Source organism: Canis aureus, chromosome 8 (genome assembly GCF_053574225.1).
Source record: "Canis aureus isolate CA01 chromosome 8, VMU_Caureus_v.1.0, whole genome shotgun sequence".
Taxonomy (NCBI): Eukaryota; Metazoa; Chordata; class Mammalia; order Carnivora; family Canidae; genus Canis; species Canis aureus.
This window is the reverse complement of record NC_135618.1, coordinates 69,805,730-69,824,741: the sequence shown is the minus strand read 5'-3', so window position 1 is coordinate 69,824,741 and position 19,012 is coordinate 69,805,730. Positions and strand designations below refer to the sequence as shown.

General features: G+C 54.0%; 1 long non-coding RNA gene across 1 annotated transcript; it reads left to right on the top strand.

Moving 5' to 3' along the window:
- The first annotated feature begins 359 nt into the window (after positions 1–359).
- Positions 360–17,230, top strand: LOC144318184 (uncharacterized). Its single transcript, XR_013384001.1, has 4 exons — positions 360–511; positions 3,873–4,045; positions 8,734–8,797; positions 16,654–17,230. It is a non-coding gene; the product is annotated as an uncharacterized LOC144318184 (long non-coding RNA).
- The last annotated feature ends 1,782 nt before the right edge of the window (positions 17,231–19,012 follow it).

Sequence of the window (19,012 nt, the reverse complement as noted above, 5' to 3'; positions counted from 1 at the left end):
GAAAAATTAAGGGGTGGGAGAGTAAGTGCTCCCCTGATATTTAGAGAGTGTCCAGCACTCAAGAAATAGTAGCTGTGATTATGATAATCCTATTTCCAGCTTTTCAGAGCTTCTTTGACCACCTGACTGAGTGGACGATATCATTCCTAAAACCCTTCCTACATGAACGTGCACTGGTCCGAGGTAGTGATCCGAATGGAGGAGAGGGGTGTCCCAGTACTTGCTCTTTCTTCTTGCCCTCTTGCTGAGGTCTGAATGTCTGTATCCCCCCTAAATTTGTGTGTTACATCGTAACCCCCTGTTTGTGGGCCATTGGAAGGTGATTAGGTTATGAGTGTAGAGTGCTCATGAATGGGATGAGTGTGCTCATAAAAGAGGCCCCAGAGAGATCCTTCGCCGCTTCCGCCCAGTGAGGACACATCAGGAAGAGAGCTATGAATCAAGAAGAGAGCTCTCATAGGACACCAAATCTGCCGGAGCCTTGATCTTGGACTTCCCAGCTTCCAGAACTGTGAGAAATAAGTTTCTGGTCTTTCTTTCTTTCTTTTTTTAGTTTCTGGTGTTTCTTTCTTTCTTTTTTTTTTTTTTTTTTTTTGTTTCTGGTGTTTCTAAGCCATTCGGTCTCTGGTATTTTTTGTAATAGTAGCCTGCGTGGCCTAAGACACCTTCCTTTCCAGAGCTGATAGGAGCAGCAAACTAAATCAGATCCGTGGGTGGTAAACACCTGTTAGACTGTCCTGCACTATTTCCTTGCTTCTTCTAATGGACCCAATTCTCTGGCCATCACAATTGGGTCAAGGGGTGGTCGTGTGATACTGTTGAGACCTATCACAGTCCTTCCCTGGGGCTTAAAAGTCTAGGGTGAGGAGAACAAAACTTCTTTTGTGTTCTGGTGGTGGAGCTGGTAGGAGTGAGTCTGAAGCTGCCAGTGGGAGAGAGGGGTCTGCAGTGAGAGCAAACCAGGCTGGCCCATGGAGACAGGCAGGGATAAGCAGCACATCCAGAGGCATGCTGGGTCCTGCCTCTAAAGGGTTGAAAGGCCAGTGCCTCCCCTGCCTGACCTACATTTAGGTCACTGGAGTTGATAAATTTTCCTTTATTTTTTTAATCCAAAAAGTTTTTTTTAAAAAGATTTCATGTATTTATTTTAAAGAGAGAGAGAGACAGAGAGTGCAAGGGAGAGCAAGCATGAGTAGGGGGAGGGGCAAAGGGAGAGGGAGAAGCAGACTACTCGCTGAGCAGGGATCCCCACACAGGGCTTGATCCCATGATGCTGGGATCATAACCTGAGCCATAGGCAGGTGCTTAACAGACTGAGCCACCCTGGCACCCCGATTTCCCATTTTTTAAAAAGATTTTATTTACCTATTTATTCATGAGAGACCCACAGAGAGAGAAGCAGAGACACAGGCAGAGGGAGAAGCAGGCTCCACGCAAGGAGCCCGATGTGGGACGTGATCCCGGGTCTCCAGGACCATGCTCTGGGCCAAAGAAAGGTGCTAAACTGCTGAGCCACCCAGGGATAACCCCCTCCCTGCTTTTTTTTTTTTTTTTTTTAAGGTTTTATTTATTGATTTTCCATTTTGATTAAGCTTGTTCCATTTGGGTTCTGTCACTTGCATCCAAACATCCTACCTGCTCTCCCCTTGGGAAGTTCTGGAATTAAATGTCATGAGAACAGAGACTTTGCATTGTTCTCTGGTGTCACTTCAGTGTTTGTAATGATGCTGAGCTTATGGTAGCTCAAATAAACATTTGCTGAATGGATGGTTCCCTTTGCTATGGTGGCCCCATCAGGGCAGGGTTGTAGGTCCTGAGTGATGCCACCTGCCATGTTTAATCTCCTACCTCCCCTCCTCTCCCCGAGTTCTTGCCTCCTGTGGCCTGGCCCTGAGCTAGCATTCTGGCATGCAAAAATTAGTCCCAGCCCAAGCCTTGCCTTCCCAGAACTCGGATTCTGGGTGGGCCAGTGGGATGGAATTCATATGCCCACACGAGAAGTCAGATTATAAATGTACCCTTGAGGCACAGACCTAACATGTTGGGGCTTGGAGAGGGAGAGAATTTAAGGTGAGCTTCTAGACAAGTCTCTTCTGCTCTGTGGGCCAAAATCCCTGCCTCATGGACTTGGGCTTATAGTGAAAAGAGGCAAGATGAAGCTCGATCAGCTGGGAATACACTTCAGAGGAGTGAGGTCTCTGGAGGAGGCTTTGAGGGGAGGAGGTATCCAGTGGTGGAGATCCCGAGGCTGATCTGTATGTCCAGAAGCCCTGACACCCCATCCCTTCCTGGGGCTATCCCACATTCTAGGTCTTTCTGGAAGAGCAAGTTCTCCAATTCAGAAGGTTCAGGAAGCTGGAGATAAGGAAGATAAGCTACCTTCTGGCCCCTTGGTAGCTCCATGTGGATCTGGTCCCAGGTCTGTTTTGGCCATGCCCGCCCTGGCCACCCTCTTTGATTTGTTAGCTATGAGATTGTCAGAGGGTAAAATGAGGATCCCAGCATGTAAGTTTTCAGGAATTCATTACACACTTGACTATTTTTTTCTAACATCTACTAAATGTCCTTCATATTGGGCCCAAAGTTCTGGAGTGCTCTCTTCTTACAAAATATTCAGGGATGGGGCTGAGGAGGGGAATGTCCTGGGATTCCTATTGCAGTTGGCACAGGCCTGCAGGCAGGTGGGGAAGACCCAGGCTGGATCTGTGCAGGGTGGGAGGTGGGGAGCGGTGGAATGGAAATGGGTGATGGGGGTGGATGATGAGGGTGGGCTAGGGAGGTTGGGGTTCACATATCCCTGAAAACAGCCCTGGGCTAGAAGGCCGAGCTCCTGACTCTTTTACACAAGTTACTGCCTTTCTTGGAGGCATTTCTGTTCCATCATCCGTAAAATGGGCATGATTAGTGCTCTGCCAAGGATGGTGGCGAAGACAAAATGCATCACGGTGTGCGTGCTGGCATCTGGGATGGCGGTGGGCCCTAACGAGGGCTGGATCCGAGCAGCCGAATCTGTCTGACTCCCCCTGTGGAACCTGGAACAGAAGGCTGTTTTCCTGGCCAGGATTTCTCTGCCCACTTGGCCAGCGTTTCCTTCCCTGGTGTTTCTGGTGAAATTTTACAATTCACAACCATTTCTACTGCCTCCCTACTCGTGAAGCAGGACTTTGTTTGGTCCCTTCTGAGGACAGGGCCCTGATCCTGCCTCTCCTCCACATGGCCATGGGAGTGTGGGGGTCAGAGGCATAGGAGGTGCTCCCCACTGGAGTCTGACCAGCTGGCTCCCCATTGGCTATAACTTTGCCCTGGTTTACTCATCCAAAAAATGCGGAGAAGTCGGCCTCCCTGACATGAGAGTAAGATATGTGTAGATCAGGGCGATGGGAATGCTGGCGCAGGAAACAAATAGGAAGAACACTCGGAGGCTTTCCTGCTTTGCTTTGGCCCCTGAGCGCCATCAGCAGCGACTGCCACAGGCCCCCTAGGCAGCCCCACAACTAGAGAGATTTGAGGGAAGGATCTAGAATTCCCATGCTTGGGAATCCCTGGGTGGCTCAGCGGTTTAGCACCGCCTTCAGCCTAGGGCCTGATCCTGAAACCTGGGATTGAGTCCCATGTTGGGCTCCCTGCATGGAGCCTGCTTCTCCCTCTGCCTGTGTCTCTGCCTCTCTCTCTGTGTCTCTATGAGTGGATAAATAAAGTCTTAAAAAAAAAAAAAAAAAAAGAATTCCCATGCTTATCTCAGAGGAGGCCAGTAGATCTGAAGTGAATGCCATAGCCCTTCTAGAGCCCCTATCCAGAAAGCCTGTCACATCAGGAGCTGCTTGAATTCCTGCAGTGTGACTGGGTGACTGAGCCCTGACTTCCCTCCCCAGCAGGAAATGACTGACCTGCCTGGCCATGTCGAGTGACATATAATCCATGCCTGTAGCAGGGAACCCCTAAGGGGTGAACATGAGGTTTTAGCCTCTTCCTACACCTGACAGAGAGGAGAATGAACGGTGGACATCATCCCACAGAGCCGTGGCGTGCCAAGGCGGTGAGCTATGTGAGTGGTCTGTGGTTCTTCTGGCTTTCGGGCAGTGGGGGGGATTTAATGACAATAATAAAATTGATCTGGAGTTTGCTTTGCTCTTTATTATCACTGCATGCTGGCAGTTGTGCATGATGTCAGTGGTAGAGCACTCCTCTGTACGGGGTAGGGCCAGTGCCCTCTCCCACTCCTTGCTGTGCTCTGGGGACAGGGCCCCAGGAGGCTGGCAGGTGGTGGTTCTTCAGCTCATGCTTGCTGTCCAGGGCTGGCCCCCCTTCCTGATTGGTTTGGCCCCACACAATGTGGAGATGGGAATGCACTTGGAGAGGTCAAGGGACACAAAGAAGTCAAAGTGACAGTTCTGAAGGCCAAGCCTTTCTCTGCTTAGAACTCTTCAGGACTTCCCCTAGTGATGTATGAGGGAGGCGGAGGGTTGAGGCCCTGCAGGTCCTTGCAGACTGAGGCAAGGGCTTTGGATTTTATTACAATCACAGTGGGAAGCTCTTGGAAGGTTCTAGGCAGAGGAGGGCCATGATCTGATTTATGTTTGGGGAGAATGGAATAATTCAGGAGGCTGAATGCAGGAAGGGCTCCAGTGAGACTTCGGGACAGCATTCTTTTTTTTCCTATCTACAAGGCTTTCCGAATGTCTGCTGTGTGCCAGGCTCTAGGCCAGCCACAGGGGTGGGGGTGTCAGCGTGAGTAAAGCAGAGAGGCCCCAGGGTTCAGAGAGTACACAGCCTGGCAGGGGAGACAGACATTAGTTCAATCCTCATACCAACATCGACAATGCTGACCAGTGCTGGAAAGAGGTTCAAGAGTTCTGGGGCATCAGGGAAGATCAAGAGGGGTTTTAACAGAGATCTCAGGACGCTGTGAGCTAATCAACTAGGTGTGAGAAAAGCAAGGTGGGAAAGTTGTCCAGGGGCCCGGAGGCCAGTGGGGACAAGGGAACTTGGGGAAGCTGAGATAGAGCCCATGTGGTTAGGAGTGAATGGACCAGGATGGCCATGTGCTGGCAGGGCCTTGGTGGGGCAGGTCCCTCCTGCCCCCCAGAAGTCACAGCAGACCAACTTCGGGAGCTCCTTCTTTATACTGGGAAGTTATCAAAGTACTTTAAACCAAAGGAAGGGGCCCTGATTGAAGTTGGTTTTCTTTTTCTGATCTTTTTTTTTATACACATAATTGACATGTACCATACAACATAACGATTCAATATTTTTATATATTGTGAACTGATCGCCACAGTAAGTCTAGTTAATATTCAGCACCATATTTAATAACAAATTTTTTTTAGATGAAAGTCTTTTTTTTTTTGAGATTTTATTTATTCATGAGAGACATACAGAGAGAGGTAGAGACATAGGCAGAGGAAGAAGCAGGCTCCCTGTGGGAAGCCTGATTCAGGACTTGATCCCAGGACTCTGGAATCACAAACTGAGCTGAAGGCAGATGCTTAGCCACTGAGCCACTCAAACAACTCCCAATTTTTTTTCCTTGTAATGAAAACATGTAAAATCTACTCTCTCAGCATCTTTCAAATATACAATACAGTGTGGTTAACTGTGGTCCCCGTGCTGTACACTGCATCTCCAGGATTTATTTATTTTATGGCTGAGAGCTTATACGTTTAACTCCCCTGTCCCACTTCACCATCCCCCATATAGTCGTGTCTTACATCGTCATGTCAAGGAGAGCAAGGAAGCCAAAGCCAGGGTACCCAGCATGGGCCTGGCTGGGTCTAGCTAACCCACCAGAGTCACTGAAGCAGCAAATGGGGACTCAGACTGCTAGGCTCCAAATGGCACAACCGTGACGGCTGCGGGAAAGGTATGCCCCAGGGTGGCGTGTGGTTAGTCCAATAGGATCCGTGGGCAAGGCTCCCCATTGGGCACCAGGGTGCGGCCCAGCCCTCTGGCATGAAGGCGCCAAGAAATACGAGTTGTTTCTTCTGCAGGCACAGTGACCGCAGCCTTTGGTCTTGATAAGTAGATTATGTTGATTCATGGACTTGAGCCTCAAGTCACAAAACCACAGTCTGGCTCAGGATATTTCACTGGGGAGTAAAGAGATAGCTGGTCAGGACGTAGCCGTGAATCTTCCTAGTCTTAATCACGGGCAACTCTGTTGAGTTGGCGCTGGGTTTGCCTGGCCTGAGAGACGGTCGTTTTTCTGCTTGGCGTGTTGGGCGTGTGGAGGGCAGCTGGAAGCTGGGCTGGGCGGGGATGTGGAGAAGCTCCCAAGGAGCTCTGAGATATAATTGAGATATATTGAGAGGCGCCTGGGTGGCTCAGTGGTTGAGTGTCTGCCTTTGGCTCAGGGCACGATCCCGGGGTCCTGGGATCGAGTCCTGCATCAGGCTCCCCATAGGGAGCCTGCTTCTTTCTCTGCCTACATCTCTGCTTCTCTCTGTGTGTCTCTCATGAATAAATAAATAAAATCTTTAAAAAATAATTGAGATATAATTCACATACCATGCAGCCCACCCATTTGAGCTGTACAATTTAATGTTTTTTAGTATACGGGGTTGTGTGACCATCACCAGAATTTTAGAACATTTTTAGCAGCCCCCCCCCAAAAAAAACCCCAACGCATTAGCAGTCACGCCCCCTTCCCTCCTCTGCCCCAGCCTGTAGCAACCAGTAATCTACCTTCTGTCTATAAATTTGCTTATTCTGGACATTTCATAAATGGGATCACAGCATATGTGGTTCTTTGTGGCTGGCTTCTTTTACTCAGCATCATGTTGTCAAGGTTCACCCGTGTTGTAGCGTGTATCCATACATCATTTCTTTGTACTGCTGGATAATAGCACGTCGTGTGGATAGGCCACATCTTATGCATTTATCACTGAACTGGCATTGGATTCTTGCCACTTTTTGGCGCAAATGATGCTGCTCTGAACATTTACGTGCACGTTCTCATGTGAACGGAGGCTTTCATTTCTCTTGGGTATCCACCTGGTTATGGAAGAGCTAGGTCACATGGTGACCCTATATTTCACTTTTTGGGGAGAGGCTGGATTGTTTTCCAAAGTAGCTGCACCGCTTTTCATTCCTACCAGAGAGGCAAGGGAGAGGTTCGGTCTCCACAGCCTTACCAGTACTCTTTAGTGTCTGTTTCTTTATTACAGCCAGCCTAGTGGTTGTGAAGTGACATCTGACAGTGGTTCTGATTTGCATTCCCCTAATCATTACATCGAACATCTTTTCATGTGCTTATTGGTCATTTGTATTTTTTTAGAGAAACTTAGATTCCGATCCCTTGCCCATTTATTTAACTGGCTCATTTGTCTTTTTATTATTGAGCCGTGAGGGTCTTTCATATACTCCAGATAAAGTTCCTTATCAGGTATATGGTTTGCCATATGTCAGGTGAACTGCTATGGTTCCTGGAGACCGTCCTCTGTTGGGTGGATCCCGCTTTTCTTGTCCTGACAGTGGAATTCCAATGAGTACATGTAGAAGGAGTGGCGGGCTTGAGAATCACCATTTGGCAGATGCCCGGGTAGAGATTGTTTCTGGTGAGAATGCTAAATGGGCGTTAAAATTGGTGGGCAGGTTGTATATGAGAAATGGGACATTTCCAGTGTTAAAGTACCCTCCCCAGGGCATCCTTACTAAGGAGATAATAACAACTTTACACTGGAGGAACTTGGCACGCAGCATCTCAATCAAACAGTCAAAATTAGTATCAACCATATTGGGACGAGCTGACGTCATGTGCCACCTGCTCTGACGCACTGAGAAAGATACAACCCGTCTTTTGTGGCATTTTTACCCAAAATGCATACCCTGGATTAAATGGTAGGAGACATCAGAAAATACCCAGGAGAGGGGCATTCTAGAAAACAAGGGGCCAGTACAGACACAAAGGTATGGAGGTTGCGAAAGACAAAGGTGAGGAACTGTTCCAGATGAAAGGAGACCAGACATTTGTGACAGCTGAAGGCAGGGTGACCCAAGGTTGAATCCCAGACCAGAAAATAAAGACATTAGGGCAACTATCTGAGAAATGCAAATAAGGTGTTTGGGCTAGGTAGTAGTATTTCTCGATTTTATCCTTGTACCGTGTCCTCCGTTGACATTTAGAGATTCTGGATAGAGTAGATGGGGATTCTTGTGCCATTTTTGCAACTTCTTGGAAAGCCTGAAATTATTTCGAAATAAGAAGTTAACAAGAAGGGCAATAAAATCTTGCTTTCAAAACTCCTTTAGGTTCCTGTTGCCTAAGGGAAGAGGCCCAGTTTTCTAAGCTAGGCTGTCACCAACCTTGCTGGTTTTGCTCCAACCCACCTGGAGGGGATCTGTAGCTCTGGAGCATGCAGGGTGGGTCTGCCTGTTACCCTGAAGACAGTGGGGGTTAGGGGTGGTGGTCCTGGAAGGGTTTTGGCTGGGAAGGGCCATGGGTCCAAGTCAATGGCATCTGGATGGGTGGATTCGACTGGACATGGAGAAGCCAGGGGAGGAGAGAATTTGCAAAAGTCCAAAAGAGAGAGAATGGAGACAGAGAGGCTGGACTCCAGAAACATTTGGGAGGTGATGTGGGTAGGGTAGGACTTGGTGATGGGAATATGGCAGTGGGGGAGAACAAACAGGGGAAGCAAGGGTGACTTTAAATCCCTTGGATAACTGGAAGCCCAAGGGTAGAGTCCATCTGGGTGGCTGTCCAGTGCTCATGGTGTTTCATATTCGTTTCTACAGATGCTCTGTGCCTGGAAAGCTGACCACTGTGGATTGCAGCACTCGGGCTCTCTCTAACTTCCAGGTATGTTCAGCCAATGAGAGAGCAGCGGGAGATTACAGGCCAGGCAGAGAGAGGTTGGGGTGTCTCCCCAGTGCCTGCTCTTCCAAGTGTGGCAGTGGGTGCATTCACCCCAAAAGGCAGCCATTAGCCACCTCCCCTCCCCCTTGGGCCCGCTGGTACCCTGCACCCAAGGGCTGTAGGCGATACCCCAAATCCTTCCATTGACTATGCTAGTTCAAGTTGGTTTCCCGTGACGGAGAGCCTAAAGCATATGACTAATGCAGCTGTTCAGCAGGATGGCAGGGTCCTGGTACAGATGGAGCTGCGTACTGTATGTACTGTCCCCGGGGGCTTGTGTTTTGGAGCTGAAAGTCTCCCTGGGCTGGACGCCGAGATTCAGGAGTCATCTGATGCCGTGGGGACCTGAAAGCTGTTGGGATGGGTGAGCTCTGGAAAGGGACAAAACTTGGTACCAAGAGCCAGTCTTCCTTCAAGGTACACGTTTCCCATGAGCACTGGCTTTTGTCGCACTAGATGCTGCAGCAGAGGTTCGCAGCCCTCACGGCACACTAGAATAATTATTATTTGTCTGAGAAAATACTAGTGCCCGGCGCCCCACTGCAGACTAGTTAAATCAGCCTCCTTGGAGGGGGCGTCCAGGCATCAGTATTTCATCAAACCTCCCAGGTGATTCTAACGTGCGGCCAATGTGTAGAGGAATCACCTGACCCTGATGCTTTTGAAGGGGTGCTGGTTCCAGGCTGGCATTGCAGGGGGTGCTGGGCACAGAGAAGACGCAGAAGGCACATCCTTTCTGCTCGAGGATCCAGAGCAGGTGAGGAGCCTCCCCAGCCTGAAACAGTAATCAGAGAACAATGCAAGGCAGCCTGTAATTAACTGCTACGCGCGTACTACTCTCCGTGCTCCGGAAGCTCCAAGCACGGGGACACCGAGAGGACTGGAGAACCTCCTAGGAGTCCCAAACGGTGCCCAGTGCCCAGGGCTTACCACACCTTGATTCTGCTGAGCTTGCGGGTGGTCACACTCTTCCTAACTGCAGAGTGCTGGACAGATGTGAGCGCACAGGGCACTGTCGGTGGTCATAGCACTTGACGGCAAAGGTCCTTCATAGGAGTGACCCAGGGACCTGCAGCCCTGCCTCCGGCCCACTTTCAGTAGGAAGTGATCACATCCACTGCCGCGTACGTGTAGGAGGCAGATCCAGCCAATTCTGCCTCTTGTCTCTGCTGCAGCGTCAGGGGTCCTGTGGCTTCCAGCGCCTCCAGACTCTAGATGCTGCCCTGGCTCCTGCCCCTACCTACCTTCCTCCCGTCCTTCCTCCTGGGGCTGAGGTTGATTAAACGTGGCCCTTGAAGGGAGATCCCCTTCCAGAGCTTCCAGTCTGCTAGGGAAGGGAGACCCAGCAACCAGTGATTACAGCGCAGCCTGAGAGACATACTGATAAGGATTCTGGTCCAGCTGCAACCCCCCCCCCCATGGAACCCCCTCCAGGCCATATTTTCCATGTCTTTGGTGAAGCCCTATCTGGCTCCTCCACGTGGAGGGAGCTGCCCTTCATCTGTCCTTGTGCTTCCCTCTGCTCAGTATCTCCCCACCCGCTCTGCTGTGGTGAACCTGGGCTTGCCCCCCCCCCCGCCCCGCCCCCGACCCTGGACTCTGTGAGGTCTGCATCTGTACTCCATTCAATTCTGGGTCCCTGGAAGGCAAGAGGTGCCTGGCACTGGGTCGGGTGTGAGGGCAAGTCTGTCCCAAGGGTTGAAAATTCATCGTTTTAAGAACTGGCACCAAATTCTCCTTCGAAGCGCATCCTCCTTGTTTAAGAGAATTGATCAGCCTCTCCAGGGGAGGAAATGGGATTCCGGGGGCTGGACAGTTCTGCTCTGACAGTAGGCAGGATTTGAGGGGCACGAAGGAAAAGAGAGTAGACCAGGGCGGAAAAAGCAGAGAGACATCCAGGGAGAAGGATTTTAATGAGGCTCCTGTAATTACAAAGCAGATCTTTCTGCCTCTCCAACTGTCAGTAAGACTTCTACTCACACGAATGCCTGGTGTGAGTGGGTTTGGGGAATGGAAACGAAGGAAAAAGACCTCCATGTCCGGGTGGCCAGAGAACTGAGGCATTTCGAGCAAGGAGCTGAGACCATCCAAACTGATGCTCAGCGGAGGCGGCACCGATGGGATGCGGCCCGTCTTGCCCCTGCCACAGATTCTGCAGACATCCTGAGGAAGGAGTTCATGTGCTTCCCATGCACAGGCTGGGGTGGGCTGTGGATCATTCTGGTGCAGCCTTGTGAGTCTCTGGTGACCGCCACCTGGAGGGGCAGAGACTTCCAGTACTTCGACTCCCATGCAGCCCGTGGTGGCCTGGCTGGTGCGGGAGAGAGGCCTGATGGCCTCTGAGTGGCTCCTCGGGAACTTCCCTGCCTGCCCATGTCAGGGGAGGAGGAATATGTCCCAAAGGGATGCACTTGACTTGTACTCAGTGCCGCTCAGGAAACTGCTCTTGCGGCCACGTGCGTCGACATCTGCACGACAAGCGTCTCCGGCAAACAAATGGAGAGGCTTAAATCTCCAAGATACAAATCAATGTGGGATAAAGGGGCCTTGAAGCCAGTCGGTAACTCCAGATTTATTTCCCGGGAAGTATTTTTCCACTGAATTCACTAAGAAACCCATGGTAGATGGAGCAGCAGATACTGACCAGCCTCATACATTCCCCTTGCATGGGTGCAAGCTGAATAGGTGATTGCTGGCCTGGGGTGGGGGGATGGCGGGGAGGGGTTCAGGGAGCGCTGGGCATGCCTACCAAGTCCCAAGGCCATCCTGTAACTGCTTTTCCCTCTCCCGACTTTCACAGAACCCAGAGACTTCTGGCTTCTCCCACCTACTTACTCAGTCACTCAGCAAATGTGAGCATTTATCTCTTGGATGCCCTGAGTGGACCAGATATGACCCTTGCCCTGGGGAGGGGGCGGGGCATCGTCACCCAGTAGGGACGCAGACAGGTGTGGCAATGGGCAGTTACCATCTGGTGTGGCCCCTGGGGGGCTCTGGGAGCACCGAGGAAGCACCTAACCCAGAAGGGTTGGGGCTGGAAGCTTCCAGAAAAAGGTAACGAGAAGCCGAGTCTTAAAGGATGACAAGGAGTTAACAGAAGTGGTTGGGGGGTGTGGATAGGCAGAGGCAGGAGCAGGGCAAAGGCCCAGAGGGGAGAGCCAGGCCTCATAGCCATGGAACAGGCCTCAAGATCCAAAGCAGCCTCTGCTCAGACTCTCTGAGAAAGACCGAATGTACCAGAGCCAGGAGTAGGGACCCAAATCCCACAGCAGAACTGCTGATCCACCCTGGGGTCTGCCCCCCACCCTGGGTCATGTCCCTGCCCCTTGCTAGCCAGAGTGGATTCTGTACAGCACCTGCCTCCTGGGCCACTCCTGGCCCGTCCCAAGTCTGGCTGATGTGTCACCGATGGAGCTCAGGTCACATGATTAATTCGTTGCTGCGAGGGCGGCTGATGGGGGCCGGCTGGCTTTTGTGCGAGAAGAGGGAAGATGCAGAGTCATAAGGGGGGGATCTCCCTGGATGGGGGGGGAGGGTCCAGAGGCGCTGGGCAGGCAAAGGAATGGTGTGCGGGTGCTCTTCGAAGCAGGGGTGAGGGGGTGTGCTTGGTGAGGGGTTCCTCTGCCCTTTGCTAACAGAGCACTCTGGCAAGAGCACCCCAAGGCTGGCCACAGGCCTCACTACTTCCTCTTCTTTTATTTATCCTTTTGCTCATTCATTCAGCCCATGACAGTTCTCGTGTTCTGGGGGGCCCTATGCCGTGTATAGGGCCCCTGGGCTGAGTCATTTCCTGTGGTGCATGTGTCCCACTCCCTACCCCAGGAGCTCACTGTCTGGTGGAGGAGACCAAGGTGGTAGGCCTGAGCCTCTGATGCCAGGCAGAGTGACCCCCGTGTCAGATGCGATCTGGGTAGCGGCCACCTTTATTGTGCGGTGACTTTGTGGAGGGTGGAATTTGCAGTGGGCACAGAGTACCCATAGTCTTGGATGTGTTCGACTGATGGGCTTCGGAAGCATGAAACTCCAGGCCGGGGCCTGGAAGGGGGAGCACAGTATGTACGGGGACCAGTCTGGAAGCTTAATAGGTCCTGGTGGACAGGAAACAGGTGGCTTGCCACATGTCAGCCACTCTCAGTAAGGAGGAGTTGAGACTTTATGGCCAAAGCAAAGAGCATGCAGTGATGAAACGGGATAGGGCCTCCGGTTGAGGCTGAAGAGCCGCTTGGCCATCTGGGCAAAGGGATGGGGGCACATCGCAGAATCTGGGTGGGCCACGGGTGGGATTCAGGGGAGGTGGATTTTGGCAGAATTCCCTTACTGCATTAGGGGCTGGATGGTGAGGCTGGGCCCACACCCACCCCAGGGCTCTACCACCAGCCCTGGGAACCAAGTGGGCTCTGTAGCAATACTTGTGACCCAAGGTGGGGAATGTGGGGTCTGGGTCCTGGCACTGTGTCTTCCAGGTGTTTGAGGTTCCACTTCAAAGAGTGACATGGGATGAGGCAAGAGAGAGCCTTCTGTAAACTGTGAAGGGCCGTGTTCAACTATGAAGGGTTCCTGGGCTCCAGGCCTGGGCCTGTGTGGTGTGACTGGGCCCAGTGGCCCTCCCAGGTCATAGGGTCCCCCCAAACCATGAGAGAGATGATTCAGGAGGGAGACAGGGTCAGCCAAGGCTGATACTGTATTTTATAAACTACCACTGTCAGCCAACCACGGTGCTTTCCACGGGAGCAGGAGAAGCCTGGTTCAGGCTGGATGTCCTCATTAACAGATGTGAAGGAGTCAGTGCTGGGGAGGTGCTGGGGAGAACACCCAGGTCAGGAGGCCGTTAGGTCAAGGGGCCACATTTTCCTCTTTTGGGGACAGTTCTGAGAGAGAAGGAGCCTGGGTGGTGACTCAGTTACAGTGACCTCAAGAGGTCCATCCTGGAAAGCCCTGGCTGCCCCTTAGATGAGCATAGCGCTTCCCCTTCACGTTTCTCTCCTGTCTGGAGGGGGTGGGGGGGTCACCTTGTTTTGTGATCTTTCTCCCTCCAGGGACTAACCCAAGAGGATGGAGGAAAGGCATCCAGAACAGTGCTGCTCTGGATGCCAGGGTGGCTTCCAGGTACCTTTGTAAAGGGGGCACCTGTCTGCTCAAGGCACAAAGCCACCTGGCACCGTGTGTCCCTCCTTCAAGAGTCTGAAGACTTCCTCTGTGGCTTTGCATGTGGGGTGGCAGGCAAACCAGGGAAGGAGGAGCCTAGGACAAAAGGCCCTGAGGGAAGCCAGGTCTCCCCAAGGCTTAGGAACCCTAGCTTTGCTCCAGAGCAGGTGACCCCAGGCCCACATCACTGCGCTGGCCACATGGGAGGTTCCAGACACCAGAGGCCACAGGCTGTGTGTCCCAGAGGACTAGGAGAAGCCCTGCACAAAGCTCTGAGAGTGTTTACCACCTTGTGTGAGAACTTCTAAGCTCTTCTCTAAACACACTTTATCTCCATCCCCAGCCTAGGGGGCCCCTGTGGCCCTGTCCCTGCCTCCAGGAACACTTCCCTCCTTGGGGCAGGGCAATGAGTCCTGAGGTTGTCTTGCTGTCTCTCCAGGGGGTGTTCCACCTCCATCAGCCTTTCTTTTTCTTTCTCTTTCTCTTTGTTGTCATAGTGACAGCTGTTGACCTGCCTTGGCGGCCCAGGCAGCGTGTGTACCAGAAATCACAAATTCCACGGAGGAAGTGTGCAGGGTCATGAGGGAAGGGAGAGTGTGCAGGCACTCTATCCAGGGCCACCGCGAGCGTTCGGGAGAACCCTCCACCACCCACCCTGCACACCCTCTGCTCCTGTGTGGGGAAGCAGGTGCACAGGGCCTGGGGGACCTGCCTCTTGTTTTTTCTTTCTGCAGGGGGTGCCATGATTTGTTTCCTCTTACCCCTTCCAAGCTTTGGGGTTCTCATCTAGAAGATGGTAGCTTCTCTCTGGAGAAGGACCCACGTCGTAGAACTTAATTATTCCTGCTCACGCATTGTTCGTTGTCTCCTGAGCCTGGAATAAAATGTTTGCCATGGCTTTTTATTGAAATAGCTACAACTGGGCAGCCCCGGTGGCTCATTGGTTTAGCGCTGCCTTCAGCGCAGGGTGTGATCCTGGAGACCTGGGATCGAGTCCCATGTCGGGCTCCCTGCGTGGAGCCTGCTTCTCCCTCTGCCTGTGCCTCTCTCTGCCTGTGTCTCTGCCTCTCTCTCTCTCTCTCTGTTTCTCGAATAAATAAATAAAATCTTAAAAAAAAAAAAAAGAAATAGCTACACCTATGGACTTCCACCCAACTGCCCCTCCATGAGACGTGCGTATCTTCCTCCATGGTAGGTGACCTGGTGACGAACAGGCATGACATCTGCAGCGGAACCCCTGGGCGTCACCAGCTCTGTGACTTCGGAGATACCACTTCACCCCTGGGGCCCGTGTCTCCTCTGTGTGGCAGGGCTGATGTCACTCACCTGGTGGGGGCTGAAGAGCGGGGTGATGAGAGGCACCGTGTGCCCGAGTCTCTGGCTCACATCCGGGCGAGCTTCCTGGCTCGTGATGGAGGGACGTGGGTCCTCACATCCCCCTCCTCCAGGAGGCCATGGCAGGATGCGGCCCCCAGCCCTGCCCCACCGGGGGAGCCCTGGGCACCTTCCCCAGGGAGGTGGAGGCGGCTTCTCTCAGCCCCTCAAGAGAGCAGCAGCCATTCCTGCGAGTCAGAGGAGTTGAGAGAAACCGTGGAACCGAAATAGCTCTTTTCCATAAACAAAGCTGCTTTTCGTTGGGGGAAATGTAAACAGGCAGATGCACGCGGAGCTGGTGCCATCCGGCAGCGCAGCGGGGGGCGACGGCGGGAGGCCGGCCTGGTCTCGGGCCCTCACCGAGCCCAGCGGACCCAGCGCCCACGCAGCCCCGGGCCTGGCCGCCCTCCCCGGGCTCCGCCGCCCCCGGTGCGCCGGTTCCCGCGGGCTGGGGCGTCCCCTGCGGCCGGTGCGGCGCCGAGCGGGGAGGGACCTCTGGGCCCGGGGCCTGGGCTGCGCGGCCGTGGCTGCCCGCTCGGCCTCCCAGCCCCGCTGCGGAACCTGGGCCCCTTCCCGGCTCCTTGTCCTGGGCTCCCGGTGCGTTCAGCGGCTTCATGTCTGGTCATCCCGGCCTGGGAATGGGTGAATCAGCCTCAGATGCCGGCAGCGCGTTACCCTGGGAGGGACATGTCAATGCAAGAGGGCTTCCTGGTGAGGCGTCATGGGGCAGGGCGAGGGGGAGAGAGCAAGGCGGGCGGGGGGTGAGAGGGTGTCCCAGCTGGTCTGCCTCCACTCGGGGCACAGGGGCTGCTGCCTCGGGGGTGTGGAGCCCCCACAGAGACCCCTTGGCTGGGCTCCAGCAAGTCCTGACGGCTTCGGGGGAATGGGTCCGTTTCTGGGTTCGCAGCTGTGACTTTACCGAGACCACAGACCTGCTTTGGGCGAGGCGCCGGTGGTCCAGCCTCAGATCTACTGAGCTGCCCCCAGGAAGATGGTCTGTCAAAGAACCACAGAGAGTTCTAGAGCCAGATGGAACCTGGACTATCATGCTGAAAACACCATACAGTACCTCCCCTGCACCTGTCCTGGGCTGTGTGTGAGACGCAGGATTGTATCCCGTCTACGGATGAGAAGATGTGGCCTGGGGCAGTGAGGGACCGACTCCAAGAGGTAGAGCTAGAAGCCCGCCCCATGGCTGGCTGGCCTCAGGGGTGGTTCTCCATTATGCCATGTGCCTGTCTCTTCTCCGGAGAAACTGAGGCCACTGCTTCCTTTTGCAGGAATGGAAACAGAAGCCCCAGGATGCTAAATAACTTCCCCAAGATGATGGAGCAAGAGGAGGGGTGGAGCCGGGACTGCCGACGTGCCTGCCAAGCCCAAGGCCAGGCTTCTGCTATTCACGGCTGCTCGCTTCGTTCTGGGGCAAGGGCAGTCTGAGACCTGGGAGGCCAGGCAGGCACCTGGGAGGAAGCGGGGCTGGGGTGCTGGGGAGGCAGTGGTTGGGTGGCTTCCGCCTGCCCGGGGAGCAGAGCACGGCTGCCACTGGCCCTGCCCTATGGGCACAGTGTGTCCCTTCACCTGTAAATGGGATGATGATGGTACCTGCCTGCCTGCCATGGCGGACAGGCGTGAGCACCGAGTGAGACTCAGGCCCCAGTCAGAGGAAACTGTCTCCCTGCCCAGCCTTTGTATGTCTGAGGCTGGTGACAAAGGGCACTTGGAAAACAGCCTCTGGCAGAGGGGATGTGACAGCCTTGCGGACAGGTCCCTGCCCCAGGAAGGGCATTGAATGCCCGGTTGAGCCCTGGCAGCTGCACTAACTATAAAGTAGTTGGGGGGGGACTGGGACAGAGGCTTGGGGCCTGCAGGAAGGGGGTGGGACTTGCCTGCAGCCTTGGCAGGTGGTGGGGGTGGGGAACCTGCAGGGGCACCCAGGAGGGAGGTATGGCCTGGAGCGGGGGAGCACGTGGGCAGAACCGTGGAGGGACAGGTATGGGCCCTGTCGAGGAGTCTGTGGGTGCTGGCCGACCCTCTAGGGGACCCGAATGAAGGCCCTGAGAGACCACGGGGCAGGGTGGGGGCGGGGAGGGAGAAGAGGAGGTGGGCCAGGAGGTGGGGTCAGTGGGGAGAAGCCTCTCTGGGCAGGAAGGAGCTTTAATCCAGGAGGCGGAGCCAAGAACGACATAAAACCATTTTCTTGATTCATCTCCAACTGACTCCAGAAGGTTCGATGAGAGCAGAGGATGAGTCCCTGCTGGTGGAGGGATGTGGGACCCGCTGGGGGCCTGTAGGGGCTGACTCGCACCAAGACCCCAAAGTCTCCTGTGAATCCGCCCCCACCCCTGTGGCCTGTCCCTGTTCTCCCCGCATGGAACCCAATCCTGTGATGGCATCTGCTTGCAAATATCCTTGGGCTCACGCTTCCAGTGGCTCATTCTGGCCATCGTCCCCATCTGGCCACAGTCCAGCTTCTTGGTCACGCTCGGTACCTCCTGCCTTCCTGTACCCTCCCCTGGAACTCTCTACTCGAAGTGAGAGTTCCTCTCCTGCAGTAGTTCTTGCAGCCAGATGGAACCTAGAAAAAGAGCGCAAAGCTGCGTGGTGTGCTTAGGACTCCCACAGTCAAAGACCTTCTGTGGTTCCCCAGTGTCCACTCAAGGGAATCCATGTTCCTGGGGCTCCACGGCCTCAGGCCCCAGCCTTGACCAGGTCTGCGTGTTCCCCACGTGGCCTGTGGCCTGTTGTCCCAAACCTAGGCTCCTACTCTTAGACCCCACACTCCTCCCTGAGCGCTGGCCAGATCCCCAGCCAGGACCCTCCTTCCCAGGACTCTTTGCAGATGTGTGTTGGGGGTCGTGGTCATGGGGGGGAGGGGAAGGTCAGGGGGAGGGGAGGGTTGGTTCTCAGCCTGGACATAGCTCAGCCTGGCCCTAGTTGGCTTTGGGAGTCCCTGATCACACATCCTTTTGGCTTTGCCAACTCGGGGCAGTGACTCAGGCTTGCCCCATACAGCTGGCGGCAGGGACCTCAGTACTGTTTCCAGCCACAGCAGTCCCCATACGGGTGGCCACCGCCTCCCTGCTGCGGCTGGCCCTAGGCTACCTTCAACTCTCCACTTGGCCTCTAACAGGATGGTTGGGGTTCCGACAAAATCTTGGATGGGGGCTGAGCTGGATCAAGGATTCCCAGTACAAGTCCTGACTCCCGTCTGCTGAAGAGAGGCTGGCAGGTCCCTGAAGCCTCCCCCACGGTCCTTTGGAGAAGCCACCATGACGGGAGGGTGGCCGTCCAGGGGTGTTGAGCTGTACCTCTGAGGACCCACCCGCTTACCAACCCCCAGGGTAGTGGGAACATGGTCGGGGCCATGATTCACCACTGCTGCTTCCATGAGGTCATCTGTGGCCTCCTTCCCGCACGGGGCCGGGCTCGGTGGGGGCCAGCCCAGTGGGATGGGGCAGCTGGTCCTCCCCTCTCCCTCTCCCTGGCATGCAGGAGGGGAAGGCAGGAAGGCGGGCAATCTATCTCTGCTACCATCTAATTACCCCGAGAGGTAATTGCTCTGGGTTTTCTCTGACACCTTGAGATTTCTCTCCAGGGCCTTCCACGGTGGAGCCAAAATAACCCTAAGGAGGCTGCAGG